Here is an 18,666-nt window from a genome sequence, read left to right as displayed (position 1 = left end):
AACATTCTTGCATATAGGATGAAATTTTATTGCTAGTCCCACAATAATATATGAGCATTGTTAGGACCATAACATGTCTATTTCCTTCACAGTTATATTCTCAACCACCTTCTCCCTCCCCCATTAAAGGGCATGACACTCAATAGTTTTAACAAATGGTGGCTGAATAAACAAAGTGTTAGTTGAAATGTGGAAATCTGGCCTTTCCTTGGGTTGAGAAGCTATCTTAGAAATCTTAAAAATCTGAGCATCACTTCCTTTGTGAAGTCTTCCCTGACTGCCTCCCACTTCAATCTAAGTTGGTACCTTCCATCTTTGTGTCTCCTCTACATCATACATGCTTCTAGTATTGCACCTGTCTCACAATGTGCTTGTGTAGCTGACTTCTCTAAAGACCAAGAGTTTGCTGACATCTAGAATCATGTCTTACTTTTCTCAGTATCCCTGGCTAATTCAATGCCAGGTACATATATACTTATTGAGTAAATGAACAATTCATTAAATAATAATGAAGATAATAATCCTACTATATATGTGATGAGATGTTCATAATTTTTTTTATTATTTTGACCCTAGAAATATTAGAAATCTTGGATTGGTATTCTGTCAGAGAATATACTGTTCTGAACTTACATACTATGTGCTTTCTCAGAATTCACTAAATTAGTCTTTATTAATAGGATAACAAACTCTTGGTAATATGTTATGAAATGAAGAATAATTAAAAAAAACCTGGAACAATTAAAAATGAGCATGTCTTAACATGTAAAACTAAGAGCAAAATGGATAATAAATAGGTAAATATACCCTTCATTGTTAAAGATTAAATTTTGCTGAAGGGTCATTTCACTCATTAAAATAAGAATTCAAACTCATTCCTACAATATAAGTGAGCTTGAACAAACCTTTATTGAGCATTTGTATGCCATATGCTATATCAGGTCCTGGGGCACAAGAGGGTTAATAGTCCTCTGAAGAGAATAGATGAACTCATTAACAAGTTATTTCAGCTACATCTGAAGCATGGCTCCTTTGAGGGCAGCTGTGATCTCTCTCTCTCTCTCTCTCTCTCTCTCTCTCTCTCTCTCTCTCTCTCTCTTTCTCTCTCTCTTCCGTGCCCCCCACCCCCCAAGCATTAGCCCACCAGCCAGGAATGAGCACTCTATTTGAATGGTTGAAAGAAGGATTGAGAAAAAATGCATGAGGTGTAACTAACACTTAGAAGTTACATTGGTGAGAATGAGAGAGGGGTTAAGAAAACTTCTGGGAGGAGTTGATAACTAACTTAAGTCTTTAAAAGTTAGTAGAGGGGGCCTGGCTGCTGTGTCTCACTGTTTGAGTGTTGTCCTATGAACCAGGAGGTCATAATTTCTGTCAGGGCACATGCCTGGGTTTCAGACGGATACAGGAGGCAGCTGATCAGTGATTCTCTCTCATCACTGATATTTCTCTCTCTCCCTCTCCCTTCCTCTCTGAAAAAAAAAAAAATACATATTTTTTTAAAAGTCAGTAGAGGGAATGAGAGAGGGAAGAAAGTTTTTGGCAGAAGAACCAGTTTGAGGAAAAGGGACAGCAGCATGCAGCCAGCCGCAGTTGCTGGTATGACTAAGACCAGGTAACGTGAAAGTAGAGGGAGAGTAGAGACCATTTTCTGTGCACTTGGGTATGATTAGGGTCAGACTGAACTCAGTTACATGCCCAGTTTCTTCATTTGGATAATGAAGAGGTTCCATTAGTTGACCTCTAAGGTCTCTTCTAACAATTAAATTTTATTTTCTCTATTATTAAGTTGGAAATGAGGGTAATTAGAAAATCCTATATATTTAACCAAAACATGGTTTCAGACCTATACAAATTTTATAACAACACCCTTCCCATTCTCACTTAACTTTGCTTATTTAATCTCTTGAATACTTATGCTGTCTGGCAGTAAGCATAAATTGTTGTTTAATTTCAGTGCCTGCAATTACTCTAAGTAGAGTTTGGCTTATTTTAATCAAGCTACTCAAGTCAGGATCACATATTAGTACGATGTTAATCTTTCAGCTTTTCTTTGAAAAAGAATAGCTTGTCCAATAAGCAGAACTAATCTTCAGATGATTATAAATTTGGAAGCCAATTAGTAGAAATTTTGGGTACTGTTTAAGAATTCTACTTTTTTTTTTTTTTTTTCTTTCTTCCAGTTTAAAAAGAGTGGTGGGAGTGGGAAGAGATTAACCAAGAATTTAAGGCATTTTGCCTTTCCAAAGCATGTGTAAAACGTTTAAATCTCTAATGGTGGAGTTCCAGGCCCATTCAGGGAACACAGGAGAGGTCGTTAGGCTGTAAGTCACATGCCTCGTGAATATCAGTTATTGATAGACCAGGGACTGGAAGAGTTTCTCTAAAAAAGCCGTTTGGCTTTGTGGCCAGATGGACTCTGTTGTACACCTGCATTAGCATTATTAGCATGAAAGCAACAAAACATAACCCAATAGATATAACTGTTATAATAATAAAACTTTATGTGCAAAAAACAGTCAGTGGTCCGATGTGGTCCTTGGGCCATAGAACTCAGTTCCCTAATGTAGACAGCTGCTTCTTCTGCCTACACTGAGGCTTATATCATAAGCTTATCCTAGCAAAAAAAAGACAGTTGGTTCTCTAGAATACATAAAGCCTAAAGGAACTGGAGATTTCGCCTATTACATCCTTTCACTCTTCAGTGAGGGTTCTGAATCTCAGAGCAATAATATTTTTTGGAAGGTCACAAAGAGTCAATAGAAGATCCCCAGACAATTCAGAACTCTGGAGTCTTTGACCAGGGATCTTTGCTTTATTCAGATTGTGAAGGGTGTAACTCACAGGACCACAGGACCTCAAATATACAGATTGGCATTGGGGAAACTGTCTTAAACTATCTTAGCTCATTTATTTTAAAGGAAAGAGAGAGAGAGAGAGAGAGAGAGAGAGAGAGAGAGAGAGAGAGAGAGAGAAACAACAATGGGAATTCAAGTAGTAGCACTCTGCAAACTGAATCAAAGGCAGGCCAAGAAAAAAATGAGAATTTCACATTTAGCAACCAGTTTAATTAATGAAAATAAACAAGTTGCTAAAGAAATACTAATTGTTCCAGCCAAAACAATGAAAATAAATTAATAAACGTATCTCACTTTGGGAGGGTTTCTTCAACTCTGTATAGATATCATATAATCTATTGAAGCAAAGCATTGATTTTAAAAGAATCAGACTCAAGCAAAAACTTAACTTTTTTTGGAACTCGCAAACAGTTTCTGCCCCTCCCCCCCAAAAAATTGAATAAGTGATACAGATTAACTTATATATATTGGAAGTAGCTGGCTTAATAGTAATCACAAACATATGCTGGAATCCTAGTGGTTCTACTAAAATTCTAGTTTTCAGACTTCACATTTAGCAGAGACATATATAGCTCTAACCCCCAGTTAGCTTGGCCTGTGATTGCATGACACAGCTGGGATGGTGATGACAGTTTTCCTAGTGTGTGCACCAGAGGGATCCAGGGATCCAGAGGGAGAAGACTCTGGGTCAGCACTTACGAAACTCTGACCCACATAGGCATTTTGGTAATTCCATGAAGGCAAGAATGTTAGTAATAACGGAGCAGATTTTGGAGGTCATCTCAGACTTGGTCAGCTGCAGTTAAGACTGTGACTGCTGGTATTATGGAATGCACCCCAATTTGTGTGGGGAAAGTGGTGAGAGAGATTCAGTTACAGGTTTTCTGCCTTCCTGGAATGACACCACCCTGAGAATAGAATTCTCCCCATATCCAAACATGATTGGACTCCAAATCAGCAAAAATTCTATTCAATGACCCATTTACGACATCAGTACAAATTTTGGGGAACTGTTTTACATTTAATTTCTCTCTCTCTCTCTCTCTCTCTCTCTCTCTCTCTCTCTCTTCCTCCCCCCTTTCTCTCTCTCTTTTTTTTTTCCTTCTTGCTGTTAGGATGAATTTATTCTAAGCCAAATTAAAATTTATATTGTCAAAATTATTTGATGAACTATTGAAGTTACTTTAACTATTCACAAACAGAGTATGTATGGCTGATACTGTCTTTTAATTTGGAATATCCTTTCATTACTCAGAGATATTCAAATGGAAGCTAAAAGTGATGTATTTTGTGTTTTCTTGTTACTTGTTACTTGAGGACCTGAATTGTATTTTTACATACTGACAAAAGGTTATTATTTTTATCATGTAGTTCTTAGCTTTTTCAAGTTACAGAACTCTTTGAGAATCTAATAAAAGCATTAGGTCCCTATGAAAAGTATCCATGTTATGCTATACATATTTTCATATGTGTTTTCCGGTGATTCCATGGGCTGTAAGTTAAGAATATGCTAATTAAATTAGTATTTTAAATGTCGTCTTCTTTTTTTTCTTTTTTCTTTTTTTAAATCCAGGATAGCTATGATGACCATTTTCTGTATCCAGAGGAACTTCTCATGATATTAAGAGTGTTTCCCTAGTACCTAGAGATTAGCTCCAAACAAATGTGGAACAAGTTCAATATAAATATAGCACATGGCTAACCTAGGGAGAGGCTGCTAGAATGCCTGCTGTGTCTTAGGCTGCCATTCTGTGTTGTGTCTCTGTAATCAGGGCACTTCTGGGTGGCTTTGCCATGATGAGCAACATCTGCAGCTCAGGCATTTCTGGCTGATGTGAGAGAGCTGACAGGGCAGTGTTTGGGAGTGCCCTGGGCTCAGGAGATAATACCTGTATGAATAGGATGTTTATGTTCTCAGAAGGGAAAAATGTTGGCAATCAACACTAAATGAGATCATGGTGCAAGAAGGTACTGAGTTTTAGCCACTTCTCAAGGAAGGAGTAGAGGAAACAGAAGCCCTTCCGTATTTCACATATGAGGGTGGGCATTGTCTAATTATTGTTTAATAGGAAGATAAGAGAAACTAATCCTTTTTTCTTTTTTTTTTCTTTTTTGGCCCTCATGCCTACAGTCCATGGCACATTTCCTCATGGGAGTCTGCTTGGTGTTTCTAGTACTTTCCTTTTCGGATGCCTATGCAGGGTTGTGATCTGCATGGAAGACTACCAGTTTCTAATCTTGGGTGCTAAGACAGAGAGAGAAATGTTTGTTTATGCAAATGAAGCATTTCTGAGATTAAGGTTAAATCTTCTAGCCCATCTCTGACCAACGTTATAAAAATAACATGAGGCAAAATGTGTGCGCTAAGTCAAGCAGAGCAAACAACTGATCTCTTCACACATCATCCAGTTAGTAGGCCACACACAACGGTACACTGAAGACAGATTCAAGAAAGGTTAGAAGTCATGACTAGTAAATTAGTAACATATCTTTATAGGAAAGTTAGGAATGTAAGCCCTAAATATTACTGTGCTTTCCCCTGCAAGCAGTTCCTGGTGGCATTGTCTGACAAATTTCTGGACCGGACATATATTCCTTTTTACCCAGTGGTTCATATCCTGCCTTGATTCGATACAGCCTGTTCATCTGTCAGTTCATAGGACATTCATGATTCCCAGGATCCTTAGAAACATCTAGCCTTATTTATCCAATGAGGAAACTAAGAAATTGGCATCTCAGGCTTCTGCTATTCTAACATTTCTATACCTTTATTTTTATTGTTTAAAGTATTATGTATGTCTCTTTCCCCCCGTGATTGATTCCCCCTCTTCCACCACTTGGACCCCCAAGGGCAAGTCCCCACAGCCCAGTGTCTGTGTCCATTGGTTATGCTAATATGCATGCATACAAGTCCTTTGGTTGATTTCTAACCACCGCCCCCTCTCCCCCTCTCCCCCAGCTTTCTCTCTGATGTTGGACTGTCTGTTCAGTGCTACCTTGTCTCTGAATCTATTCTTGTTCATCAGTTTATGTTCATTATTATATCCCACATATGATGAGATCATGTGATATTTATCTTTCTCCAATTGGCTTATTTCACTCAGCATAATGCTCTCCAATCCCATCCATGCTGTTGCAAATGATAAAAGTTCCTTTTTTTTTTTTTTTTTTTTTTTTTTTTTAGCAGCACAGTATTCCATTGTGTAGATGTACCATAGTTTTTAATCCACTCATCTGCTATGGGCACTTAGACTGTTTCCAAATCTTAACTAAGGTGAATTGTGCTGCTATGAACATAGGGGTGCATATATCCTTTCTGGTTGGTGTTTCTAGTTTCTTGGGATATATTCCTATAAGTGGGATCACTAGGTCAAATGGGAGTTCCAGAAGAGCATACTGTATTCATGGATTGATAGAATCAACATCATTAAAATTTCCATACTACCCAAAGCAATCCCCATTAAAATACCAACAGCATATTTCACAGACCTAGAACAAACTCTCCAAAAATTCATCTACAATAGAATAAAAAAAAACCCAGAATAGCCATAGAAATCCTGAGAAAGAAGGACAAAGTTGGAGGAATCACAATACCAGATATCAAGATACATTACAAAGTCACAGTTCTCAAAACTGCCTGGTACTGGCACAAGAACAGACATAAAGACCAATGGGACAGAACAGAGAACCCAGAAATGGACTCAAGCCATAAGCTCAATTCATATTTGACAAAGGAGGCAAGAGCAAACAGTGGAGTCAAGACAGTCTTTTTAATAAATGGTGTTGGGAAATTTGGTCAGATACTTGCAAAAAAATGAAACTAGATCATCAATTTCCATCATACACAAAAACAAAATGTTTAAAGGACTTACATGTAAGGTGGGAAACCATAAAAATTTTAGAAGACTCCATAGACAGCAAAATAACAGACATATGTCATAACAATATCTTTACCAATACAACTCCTGGGGCAATGGAAACTAAGGAGAAAATAAACAAATGGGTTTACATCAAAATAAAAAGCTTCTGCACAGCAAAAAAAAAAAAAAAACCATCAGCAAAACAACAAGAAAGCCCACTGCATGGGAGAACATATTTGCCAATGTTATCTCCGATAAGGTTTTAATCTCCAACTTTACAGGAAACTCATACAATTTATCAAAAGAAAGATAAACACCCCCCCCCCCCCCCAAAAAAAAAAAAATAGACAATGTACCTAAATAGATACTTTTCGAAAGAGGACATGGAGAAGGCTGAGAGGCTATAAAAACATGTTCCAAGTCACTAATCCAAGAGATGCAAATCAAAGCAACAAGGAGGTACCATCTCATACCTGTCAGAATGGCTGCCATCAACAAATCAACAAACAACAAATGCTGGCGAGGATGTGGAGGTAAAGGAACCCTCATGCACTGCTGGTGGGAATGCAGACTGGTGCAGCCACTGTGGAAAACAGTATGGAGTTTCCTCTATACCATTTTTTGAATGTGAAGGACTGATTCGTCATATTTTATCATATTGTTGTTTTGACCTTATAACGTCTGGCATCATAACATAATCTTCCTCTGTCCAGACTGCCAGGTGGTGCTATGTAACCAAACATGGGTTTCTGTGGGATGCTTAGCATCATAGCTTGAGGACTGCACTCCTTTCCAGCCCTTGGCAGAGAAGGTATATTTGAAGTGGTCTGGTCAGTCTGCCCTTGAAAGGAGTATTTTAATTCTGGAAGATGTAATTATTTCACATTGACATGTTCTTCTCAAGTAGGAAGGATACACTTCAAGGGTGTATCCTCAGTGCATGTTCCAAGTTCAGTGAGGACCTCAAGGAGGTCAAAGTGATATGTTCAAAACCAGTTTTACTCCTAGGCAGTAGGTACTATTTTGCTTCTCATTTCTAAGATTTGGAAACAAGAGTGTAAGTAACTAGCCTGAGGGCAATATAATTACCTCATTTCAAAACCCAACCGCTGCGGCTTTTTTAAAAATGTGGTAAAGTATACATGTAGAGCTTGTCATTCTTAACACCGCACTCTGCCCCCTTTCTAGACATCCTACAGCCGGTGCCTGAGGAGCCAGTCCTCACCCTGTTAAGTCCTGTTGTCCTTGGGGGATCCAGCCACAGCTTACTTTGCCTAGAAAGCCTTCCTACTACCTTGCCTCCTCCCTTCCAGTCTGGCTCCATTTTATCTCTGGTGTGCTCCCTGTGAAGTCCGGGCCAATGATAATTATGATGTTATTCTGCCTGCCTCCTGCTCCCAGCCTGGGCGGCAGCTCCAGGAGAGCAGAAGCCACGGCCAGCCCATTTGCTGATCACACGCCCAGTAATGCCCAGTAATGCCCTGTAAATGTTGATGGCATGAAGGGAAAGAAGCAATGCATGAATTTCCTTTTCCAAAATTGAAAAGTGAATCTTCTTTTCCAAATTTGATTCTGGTTAAAATGTGTCACAGAAGACAGTTTCTTACAATAAGAAGTAGAAAATGAAAGGCGGAGGAAATGCAGTGAAATGCTAATCAGGGTCAGGTTCCACAAGGTCAGCTGGTTACATTTTCACTCTGTCAGATTTTATCTCTTGAAAAGAAAAAACAAAAACCACTGGAGGCGAAAGAGAAAGGAAATGCTTTTGTTTTTCATACTGTAAAACCAGAGTTTCCATGACCTCATTGTGAGGCAATCCCTCCTACTGGAGATAATATGTCTGCTGTGAAAGTGCAGCATCTAATTTAGGGCTCGGTAACTTGGGATGATTCATTGGATATCAGAGACTGTAATTTTCAAGACTGGAAAATGATGGCCATGAGGAATATGCATAGAAATTGATTGTTGGGGCTGGAGCATAGAAAGGCAAAATGAACAATGCCAACTTAAGTCAACAAGAAGAAATATCACCCAACTGGTGGGCTCACGATAGTCTATGGGGGTGTGTAGAGTATCTATTGGTTCTCTACTGGGGTGTTCAGATGGTACCGCCAGACCCAGGAAAAGCAGCAGCATCATAGATTACAAAAATACTGTAGGTAATGCTGTCTCTCTGTAATTGTGTAAACTGTAAGATTTGCTATTTAATTTTTCTTTCTGATTTTAGTTGGATTGCAGGTCCTTGAAATTCTCCACAGTCATGAAGGTGTTGGCAATTGCTATGACAAGGAGCCAATTTTCCCATTATAAGAAATAGCAAAGTCCCTTCCATTTTAAAGATATTCCTACAAAACTCTTTTAAAAATTGCAGGCATCTGGGAAATTGAACTTCATAAAATAGTGCTTAATTAGAAAGGAAGGAGAGCTACATTTATAGAACACACCAATTTGATTATATTTTAACTATTAAGTAGATTAATTTTCAGGGTGGTCATTCTTTATTATATACATTTAATTGACATTAAATTATATTAAGAATTTAATTTTAGCTCCCTTTACAAATTGGTCAATGCCCATTCACCCTAGGTAGACTAATAAAATTTCTACTCAGACATGCTACTTATTAATCCTCATTATTTCTCTTGGAGGCAAAACATGAGTGGGCCAAGTGTATTTCTTTCCCCTAGTGAGTTCAATGACCACAGTTTCTGGAACTATTTTAAAAGAATGTGAGCATTATCATAAACTAGAGGCCCTATGCATGGATTTGTGCACCAGTAGAGTCCCTCAGCCTGGCCTGCGGGGATCAGGCCAAAACTGGCTCTCTGACATCTCCCAAGGAGTCCCAGATTGCAAGAAGGCAGTTCTCTGGGTGACACACCCCAGTATAGGGCTCCCTCTTCTCTGGTTCCTGGTGCATCACCCAAGAACCACAGCTGCCAAGTCACCACAGCTCAGCAGTTCCTGCATTGAGCAGCTGCCTCCTGGTGGTCAGTGCATGTCATAGCTACTGGTTGGATGGTCAGATGGTCGCTTAGGCTTTTATATATGTAGACCCAAATTCAAACAATGAAGCAAAACAGACCCTTTTTTTTCCTATTCTGATTGCATAACTGGCATCACAGGTCAATCAAGGACTAGTGCTTAACTTGAAATTTTCCTTAGGAGCTTTCTCTTAATCCTCTCTTCGTAATTTGGTCTCTTTATTCAAGGCCATTGTGTCTTTAGTTAACACAGATCTCAGGCAGTGCAACAAAGGTTCCAGGCTCAGCAAAACCTCGCTAATTCACTTCAGCTACTGCACAAAGAGGACCATGTCTAACAGAAAAGACTGCTGTGAAAAGGGCCCAGGAAGCCTCACGGGTACGAGGTTAATTCTTAGCCTGGGATTGCAGTATGATGATACAACAGGCTTTGCCTCCAGTCTGTTCAGGAGCACAGACATGTAACAATGAGCTCGCTTGTTCCTCTCAACACTTCTTTATCATCTCTGGTCACAGTTCAAGAATGCAGAGGCTAGGTTCCTAAGCGATGCTCAGTGTCATCGCACCAGGTTATTTTTCTGCCTCTTTGTATGCTCGTAATTATTCTATTTTTGCTTGTCTTTGACCCAGTGGTTGACTATTTCTTTTCTCTTTTTGCTGTAAACACTATATGTAGGAGTAATAGATGAGGTAAAAATAGTGCTTCAAACCATTTCCTAATAAATCAATAGCTTTTGTGTCTTACAGAAATGCCATTTAGTAAAGAGGTTCTGAATCTAGGCTGAGTCTGGGACTTGTAAATCTAGATCAGTGATTCTCAACCTTTCTAATGCCGCGACCTTTTAATACAGTTCCACATGTTGTGGTGACCCCCAAGCATAAAATTATTTTCGTTGCTACTTCATAACTGTAATTTTGCTACTGTTATGAATAGTGATGTAAATATCTGTGTTTTCTGATGGTCTTAGGCGACCCTGCTAGCCACCCATAGTTTGAGAACCACTGCTGTAGAGCCTAAGACCATCGGAAAACACAGACATTTACATTTAGATTCATAACAGTAGCACCATTATAGTTATGAAGTAGAAGGAAAATAATTTTATGGTTGGGGGTCACCACAACATGAGGAACTGTATTAAAGGGTCGCAGCATTAGAAAGGTTGAGAACCACTGATCTAGATGGTCTGTTTGAAAAGGTACTCATAGTCCTATTTTGTAGTTTTTTTGAGTCTCAGAAAGAGTCTATTAAATATTTCTGCTTACTGAAAGCCTAAAGTAAAAGCATTACTTTGACACAAGAGCCACTTGTTTCGTTAAGAATAAATTTCTTCAAATTAGCCTTTTAAAATGTTTTTTTTTAGGTACGTATTTCTATTTTATCTAATGCAAAGTGACAATAAGTACAAAGAATTATATTTTCAGTGAGACCAAATTGAGATCAACTATTTCTTCCTTTTATCACCCCTATTTGTATCTGAGATTCATGGGGTTCATGCTATCTTACGATTTACTCTATATCATATAATAAAGTTTCAGCTTCTTCTATAACTGCAGACCACAGTTGGAATAACGTAATATACAAAACCTCACATAGCATGAGGCTTGGTTCAAGATGGACTGTTAATAAAATGGTTATTTTCTAAACTAAAGGAAAGGATAACATTTGGAGCAGTGGGGTTGAATGAGTTGAGGCATCTTATTTTTGTTTCTGTTTTTGAGTTCTTTTTTTTTTTAATATATTTTATTGATTTTTTACAGAGAGGAAGAGAGAGGGATAGAGACTTAGAAACAGCATGTTTCTGTCTCTGTTTAGTCAAGATTCATCTGGAGACATTTCAACCCAGGCGTTCTGATTTCTGTCTCAGTAAACATGGTCTGTGCTCCTAACAGACAGGGGGTGCTGCAGTTCTTAACGGGAGTTTAACTGTAAAGCTGACACACAGAATCAGGCTCACATTTTGTGATTAAGATTTGATCAAATACTGGTCTACCTTAAGTGAATATGTTCTTATCTTGGTTATCATATCAATAGCTCTAAAATATGTGATACAATTGATTCTCTGTTTGCAATAATTATACCTCTTCTCTTGATGTCTACTTATCTTAAATAAGACCATTTTCAGGAAGGAATAAGGTAACAGGTAATTAGGAAGAAATGACTGTTTAAAACATTATTATAGAATGTAATGTATAATTTTTTTAGCCATGTGACTTTGAAGCTATAATTATTTTTCTTCTTAAATAAAATATCCACTTCTTTCTATTAAATGTGATCTTCAGACCTTGTTGCAATTTCTCCCCAAAAGGTGATACACTCAAGCAACTTTTATAGAGAAACTTTTAATAGTATGTCATTATCATAGTGAGGTTAAACCTATCTTTGTATAACTGAGAGCAGTTAGCAGTGCTAAATCATGGTGGAATAAGGTATATTTTAGGGAAATTAAAGATGAATATAGTTCTGTATTGGGTATCATCATCAGGATAAGTTTAAATACTAAGATCTTAAAAACACATAAAAAATACCCATGCTGGTTAAAAAAGAGAAGTTCTTAGTGCAAGGTGAGAAACAAAGTCAGAATTCAGCAAATACAATATACAGTTATATCATATAATGAACCTACAGTAAAATGTTGAAACATTAAATACACAACTTCTATGAAATTATTTTAGAAAAGAATTTTTAAAACTAGTAAAAAGCTTATTTTCTACTGACATTCATATTGTTTGTACAGCACATTCAAAACATTTTCCAAAATGACTAGCAGTTCCTTGTAGTATAAAGGATTTATAACTAGAAAAAGGGAATAATTCACTAACTCAGCAATTAGAGTTGATTTCAGATTTATTATCTAAAGCTCATCTCAGTTTACTTTAAGCTACTGCAATATAACTTTCCCTTTAAAACCTCTATCACCATTACTATTACTTTACATTCTAAGTTTTAATTCATATGAGGAATTTGTTACAGTTAGTAGGGGTCAGAGACTCAATCTCTTTCAGAGGATACAACATGGAAATTGGCCAGTACTTCCCTAGATTTATTTCACATTACTGATTTTACCTAGGTGTACTTCAGAACACAAATGTGTAAGTACTATATATATTCATGTCAGGGGTTCTTAGAGTACAGGAAAATGAATTCATGAGATTACACTTATGTCTACCTACAATAACCGTTTCCCCCCAAGTTAAATAGCAGATTTTAAAACCCATATAGACATATAGAGAAAAGTGCATACACTGTATGATTTCATTCATATACCATACAAAAATAGTCAATACAAAGCTATGGTATCAGAGATCACGATAGGTGGGAGTGGGACAGAGTGTGAGAGGAACCTGAAGCCATAGCCAACTTATATTATGTTCTGAAGGTTCAGATTTTTAATCTGTAGAAAGGTATATAATAGTATGGACCAGTATAGTTCTTGGCATGCTATGTGGTGAATAGTGAGGGTTTAACAAGCACTCAGTAGTACAAATAGCCAATGGCCTACTGATAGTCCTACAGGTTTCTTAAATTCAGGAGACCCATTTGACTTTATCTTCCTTCACAATTATTGACTTATTTGCTGGTAACATGGAAATCATTCTCCTTTTCCCTCCTGCCCTTCATGAGTCATCAAGTCCGTTGTTTAGATTTTCAGAGTGCATGGGTTCCTTTCATCCTCATGACATGACTCAAGCCATCAGCGTTTCGCATTTCTCAAATGCCTTGATTCACCTCTTGATGTTTATTATCCGACAATCTCTATTGCAAAAGTGTTTTATTTTATTCAGTTTCTTTTTAATGTACTACACAATTCTCTTTCAGTTAACACGTTATTCCTTCTATTAGAAAGAGTTCTCTGTGTCTCTCTTTGCCTCCCCCACTGTTATATGCTGAGTTGTGTTCCCCCAAAATTTATATGTTGAAGACCCAACACCCAGTACTTCAGAATGTGACTGCATTTGGAGACAGAGCAATTAAAGAGGCAATTGACTTAAAATGAGGTCCTTAGAGCAGGCTCTCTTCCAGTCTGATTGATCCGAGAAAAAGAGGAAGTTAGGCCGCATACTGGCACAGCGGGAAGACCAGATGAAGACAGAGTGGGAAGAGGGCCATTTTCAAGCCAAAGAGAGAGGCCTCAGAATGAAACCAGCAATGCCAACACTTTGATCGCCGACTTCCAGCCTCCTGTGAGAGAATAAATTTCTCTGTTTAAGTCACTCAACTGATGGGATATTGTTGGGGCAGCCCCAGCAAACTGATCTATCCACAATGAATTTATTTCATTCTTCAGGACTGAGCTTTGACCATTCCCTATGAGCGTGGGCCTGCTCACATTAATTCTCAAAAAAACCTTTATGATAGGGAGGCAGTTTTATCATCCTAAGTATACTGATCAGAAAACAGGGCAGAAGAGAGATTGCCACCCAATGTGATTGTGTCCAATCGACACAATCTCTTTTATTTGTCAAGATAGAATATTCTTACACAAGTATTAGAGTTTGACTCCAGACTCGCCCTGTTTACCTTATCATAGCATTCATCCAATGTTATTGCAAATAGCTCTTTAATTTTCTTCTCCTGGAACACAAAGTCTGTCTGTATTTTTTCCTCCCATCTAATGGCCAGTGTCCAGCACAGTGGGTGGCCCACAAATATTTGTTGGATGCTCCCAGCTCGGGTGCAGATGAACCGCCATGGGCAGCCCTGTGCAGCCTGCAGATGGGGAAGGAGCATAGCAGTGATGCTCTGGAGTGGAGGGGATGAAAGAGCGGAAGTGTGGCTCACAGAGCTCAAGAGAGTATGACATCTCAGCATCTCTTACCATCTCCCTCTTCTTCCCTCACAGTGTGTGCAAGGCTGATTATTTGTGGTCAGGGAAAGAAAGTATGAAAGCAGACAAGTGATTATAAGAAATATTTTATTAAAAAACAAAAAACAAAACAAAACAAAAAAACCTAAGCACAAACCGGATTGGCTCAGTGGATAGAGCATCTGTCTGTGGACTGAAAGGTCCCAGGTTTGATTCCTGTCAAGGGCACATCCCCAGTAGGGGATGTGCAGGAGGCAGCTGATAGATGTTTCTCTCTCATCGATGTTTCTAACTCTCTCTCCCTCTCCCTTCCTCTCTGTAAAAAATCAATAAAATATATATATTTTTTAAAGTAAAAAAAAAAAAAAATTTATAACCAATCTATATTCCTGTATCTAGTTGGCCCTCTCCTGGCTATTTTATTCTATCAAAACATTAAAAAAGATAGGTGTTTTTTTTCTTCAGAATTTTAGGAATAGATGATAAAATCTCATTCTACACAGTTTAATTTGTACATGGGAAGAGTCCTCATAGAATAAAAGAATCAGTAATCTCAATGAAGAACTAATATCTCAATTATTGAATTATTTGATGTTAAAAAATAATGCAAGATGACACATTTTTTATCATTTTGTAGGTACTTTCTACAATCCAAGGTCCATTGACACTGGCACCCTGGCCCATGTTGATTCTTGTGATCCAGTGAAAGCTGGGCCAGGCTAGTTCTGAATTATGATTTTAAACTTAAGCTTTTAATTTATTTGATGGGTATTCATGAAGTACTTAGTGAGCGCCAGACATTGGGGATATGAAGGTAATAAGATATTCTTTACCCTCAGAGTATTTTGTCTAATGGAAGAGACAAATGTGAGAGCAAATACATGCAATGAGGGAGATGGGATGGACATATGTTCAAGACCAAGGACACAAAGGAGGCAGCAGCTGTTACTGCCTGGGAGACAGGAGAACTTTTAGAGGCAATGGCCTTTATACTGGGTTCTAAGAGAAATCCTTGAAAAACGTATAACTCCACTTAGAAATAAAACACATTATTTCAGACAATTCTTTTTGATACATGACATAAAAGTTTTCTAAATTTAGGATTATCATCAAAAGTTACTTTCAGCCCTGACCCATGTGGCTTAGTTGGTTGAGTGTTGTCCCATGCACCAGAAGTTGCCAGTTTGATTCCTGGTCAGGGATCACGCTCAGGATGTGGTCTCAATCCCCTGAAGGGGTGCATGGGGGAAGCAACTGATTAATGTTTCTCCCTTACATTGATGTTTCTCTCCCTCCCCTTCCTTTCTAAAATACCAATCAAAACCTATTTTAAAAACTTATTTTCAAAAAATGAACATAGCCACAATCTAAGTACACCTACTTTCTACTCTAGAGTTCATTTTTTATTTTATACTTGGAATGATATTTTATTAACAACATTTTATGACCAAGGACAAGAGTGATATTTCCTAATGCTAAAAGACTAATTTCACAAAGAAAATCTAATAACTCTACATGTGTATGTCTGAACCATAAGGCTTCAAAATATTTGAAGTAAAAAGTCTCAGGACCGAAAGGAGAAATAAGTAACTCGTAGTGATAGTTGGAGATGTCAACACTCCTCTCTCAGTAATAGATAGAACAAGTTGTGGCAGAAATAGAGTTGTGCTATTCTGACCCCTTTTCCAAAAAGTAGTATACTTAGCTAAGTACAGTGGTCGGCAAACTTATTAGTCAACAGAGCCAAATATAAACAGTACAATGATTAGAATTTCTTTTTTTTTTTTTTAATATATATTTTATTGATTTTTCACAGAGGAAGAGAGAGGGATAGAGAGTTAGAAACATCGATGAGAGAGAAACATCGATCAGCTGCCTCTCGCACACCTCCTACTGGGGATGTGTTTGCAACCAAGGTACATGCCAATGACCGGAATCGAACCCGGGACCTTTCAGTCCGCAGGCCGACGCTCTACCCACTGAGCCAAACCGGTCCCAGCTGGAATTTCTTTTGAGAGCCAAATTTTTTAAACTTCTAATGCCACTTCTTCAAAATAGACTCACCCAGGCCATGGTATTTTGTGAAAGAGCCATACTCAAGGGGCCAAAGAGCTGCATGTGGCTCGAGAGCCACGGTTTGCCGACCACTATACTTAGCCTATAGCCTCAGCTGTCACACTTTTGGGATCTACTGCATAGTCACACCATGGCTATCCTGTCAACAGGATGCTGTTAGCACAACATGAGCAGGGCCAGTATCTGCTGGGGACTGCCAATTAGCCTGGCTGAGACTTCCTGGGACCTGCTCGCAATGTGAGGCTCTTTCTCTGCCCGTTCCTGCTCCCTCTCACCTTTATCTTTCACAAGTGTTTCCTTCCATCAGTCTCGTGAACCTTTGATTCAGTCCTGATTTCTGCTTTCCTCAAGACCCAAACTGACAAAGAATCTGCTTTGTCTGAATGAATATGGCCATGCAAGATTTCTTACGTTTAATGTTTATGTGGTAAATTTAGTCCATTCTTTTACTTTTACGCTGTCTATATAATGGAACTGTGTTTATTGTAGGCAGCATATAAAGTTGGGTTTAGTCTACTATCTTTCTATATGTTTTCTATTGATCTCATCTGTTCTCTTCACTGCTTTTCCTCTTTTCTGGCCTTTTTTTAGGATTACTTAAGCATTTTTTTTTTTTTATTCTCTTCTATCTCCACTCTTTATTGATTATTTTTAGTGGTCACTCCAGAGTTTACAATATGGTACTTTATCTTATCACATCCCAACTTAAAGTAATATTATATTACTTCATGTATAATGTAAGAATCTTATGACCTTATGCTTTCATTTTTCTCTTTCATGACTTTTATGATTTTGTTGTCATAAATTTTATTTATTTCATATGTCAAAAACCTTGATATTATTTTAACCAGTCAATTTTATTTTAAAGAAGTAAAAATATAAGAAAATTATTTTTATGTGCCTACATATTTACAAATTCCCACACTTTTATTCTTTTGTGTAGGTCCAAATTTTCATTAGTATTATTTTCTTTCTTCTTGAAAAACTTTAATATTTCTTATAGTGCAGATCTGCTGTATATGACTTCTCTGTCCTTTTTGTTTGTCTAAGATTGTAGTTATATTGTCTTTTTTTTTTTAAAGGCTATTGCCACTGGATATAGAATTCTAGATTAACCTTTTTTCTTTCATTACTTGAAAAGTATCATTCTATTGCTTTTTGTTTGTGTTGTTCCTAATCAGAAGTTTGTACTCTTTTTCTTTGTTCTTCTGTATATAATATGTCTGTTTTTCCTCACTCTGCTACTTTTGCTTTTTATCTTTATCTCTGTTTTCAGCAATTACATGATGATATGCCTGGCTGTGTTTTTGTTTGTTTGTTTGTTTGTTTGTTTTGGGGAGTTTCATTGAGTTTCTTGGATCTTTTGTTTATAGTTTTTGTTGAATTTGGACACAGTTCAGCCATTATTTCTTTGTATCATTTTTATCCCCTTTTCCCATTCTAGGATTTCAATAATGTTAGGTTACTTGATGTTATCCCATAGATCACTGAGACTCTGTTCATTTTTCAGCCTTTTTTTTCTCTGTGTTTTTCAGTTTGGATATTTTCTTTTTATTATTGACATATACTTTTTAATTAATTACATTTTATTTTATAACAACAGCTTTTTACTACATGGATCAAATATGCAGCAGATTAGTCTTGTCCCCTAACACTTAAAAATCACATTCACTAAAAGCTTGTTAGAGCATTCCTCAACACTCTAATTCTAAAAGGCTTCCTTCAAATTCCCTTTACAAAGCTTTGCACAAAGAAATTAAGCGCCAGAAAGAAAGACTGTTGTTAACAGTAGTTTTACTTCATCCTCATCATCATCATCAATATACAGATTCTTCCTTTTAAATACCGGTATATGGCATTGTACAGTGGGTACTACACTCTGCCTATGGGGTACAAAGAACATAAGTACAATATACTAAAACAAAGTTGAAGCCATTAAAAAGAGCTTAATAACAACTACTAGGAAATGATAGATCTGAAGTGTTAATGGAATCTTTGAAGATATTTAGAAACAACACACAAACTCAAACATTATAGTAAACATTTTACTTGGGAAGGGGCGAGAGGGGAATTTCTGTGGGTT

General features: G+C 37.5%; 1 protein-coding gene across 4 annotated transcripts in view; it reads left to right on the top strand.

Moving 5' to 3' along the window:
- Positions 1 to 18,666, top strand: part of ARHGAP28 (Rho GTPase activating protein 28) — a 116,633-nt gene that overhangs the window by 15,047 nt on the left and 82,920 nt on the right. The gene's annotated exons all lie outside the window — the stretch shown is intronic.

This window comes from Pipistrellus kuhlii, unplaced genomic scaffold (assembly GCF_014108245.1).
Source record: "Pipistrellus kuhlii isolate mPipKuh1 unplaced genomic scaffold, mPipKuh1.p scaffold_m20_p_6, whole genome shotgun sequence".
NCBI classification, from domain to species: Eukaryota; Metazoa; Chordata; class Mammalia; order Chiroptera; family Vespertilionidae; genus Pipistrellus; species Pipistrellus kuhlii.
Note: the sequence above shows the minus strand (reverse complement) of the source record. Positions and strands in the feature narration are given on the sequence as shown.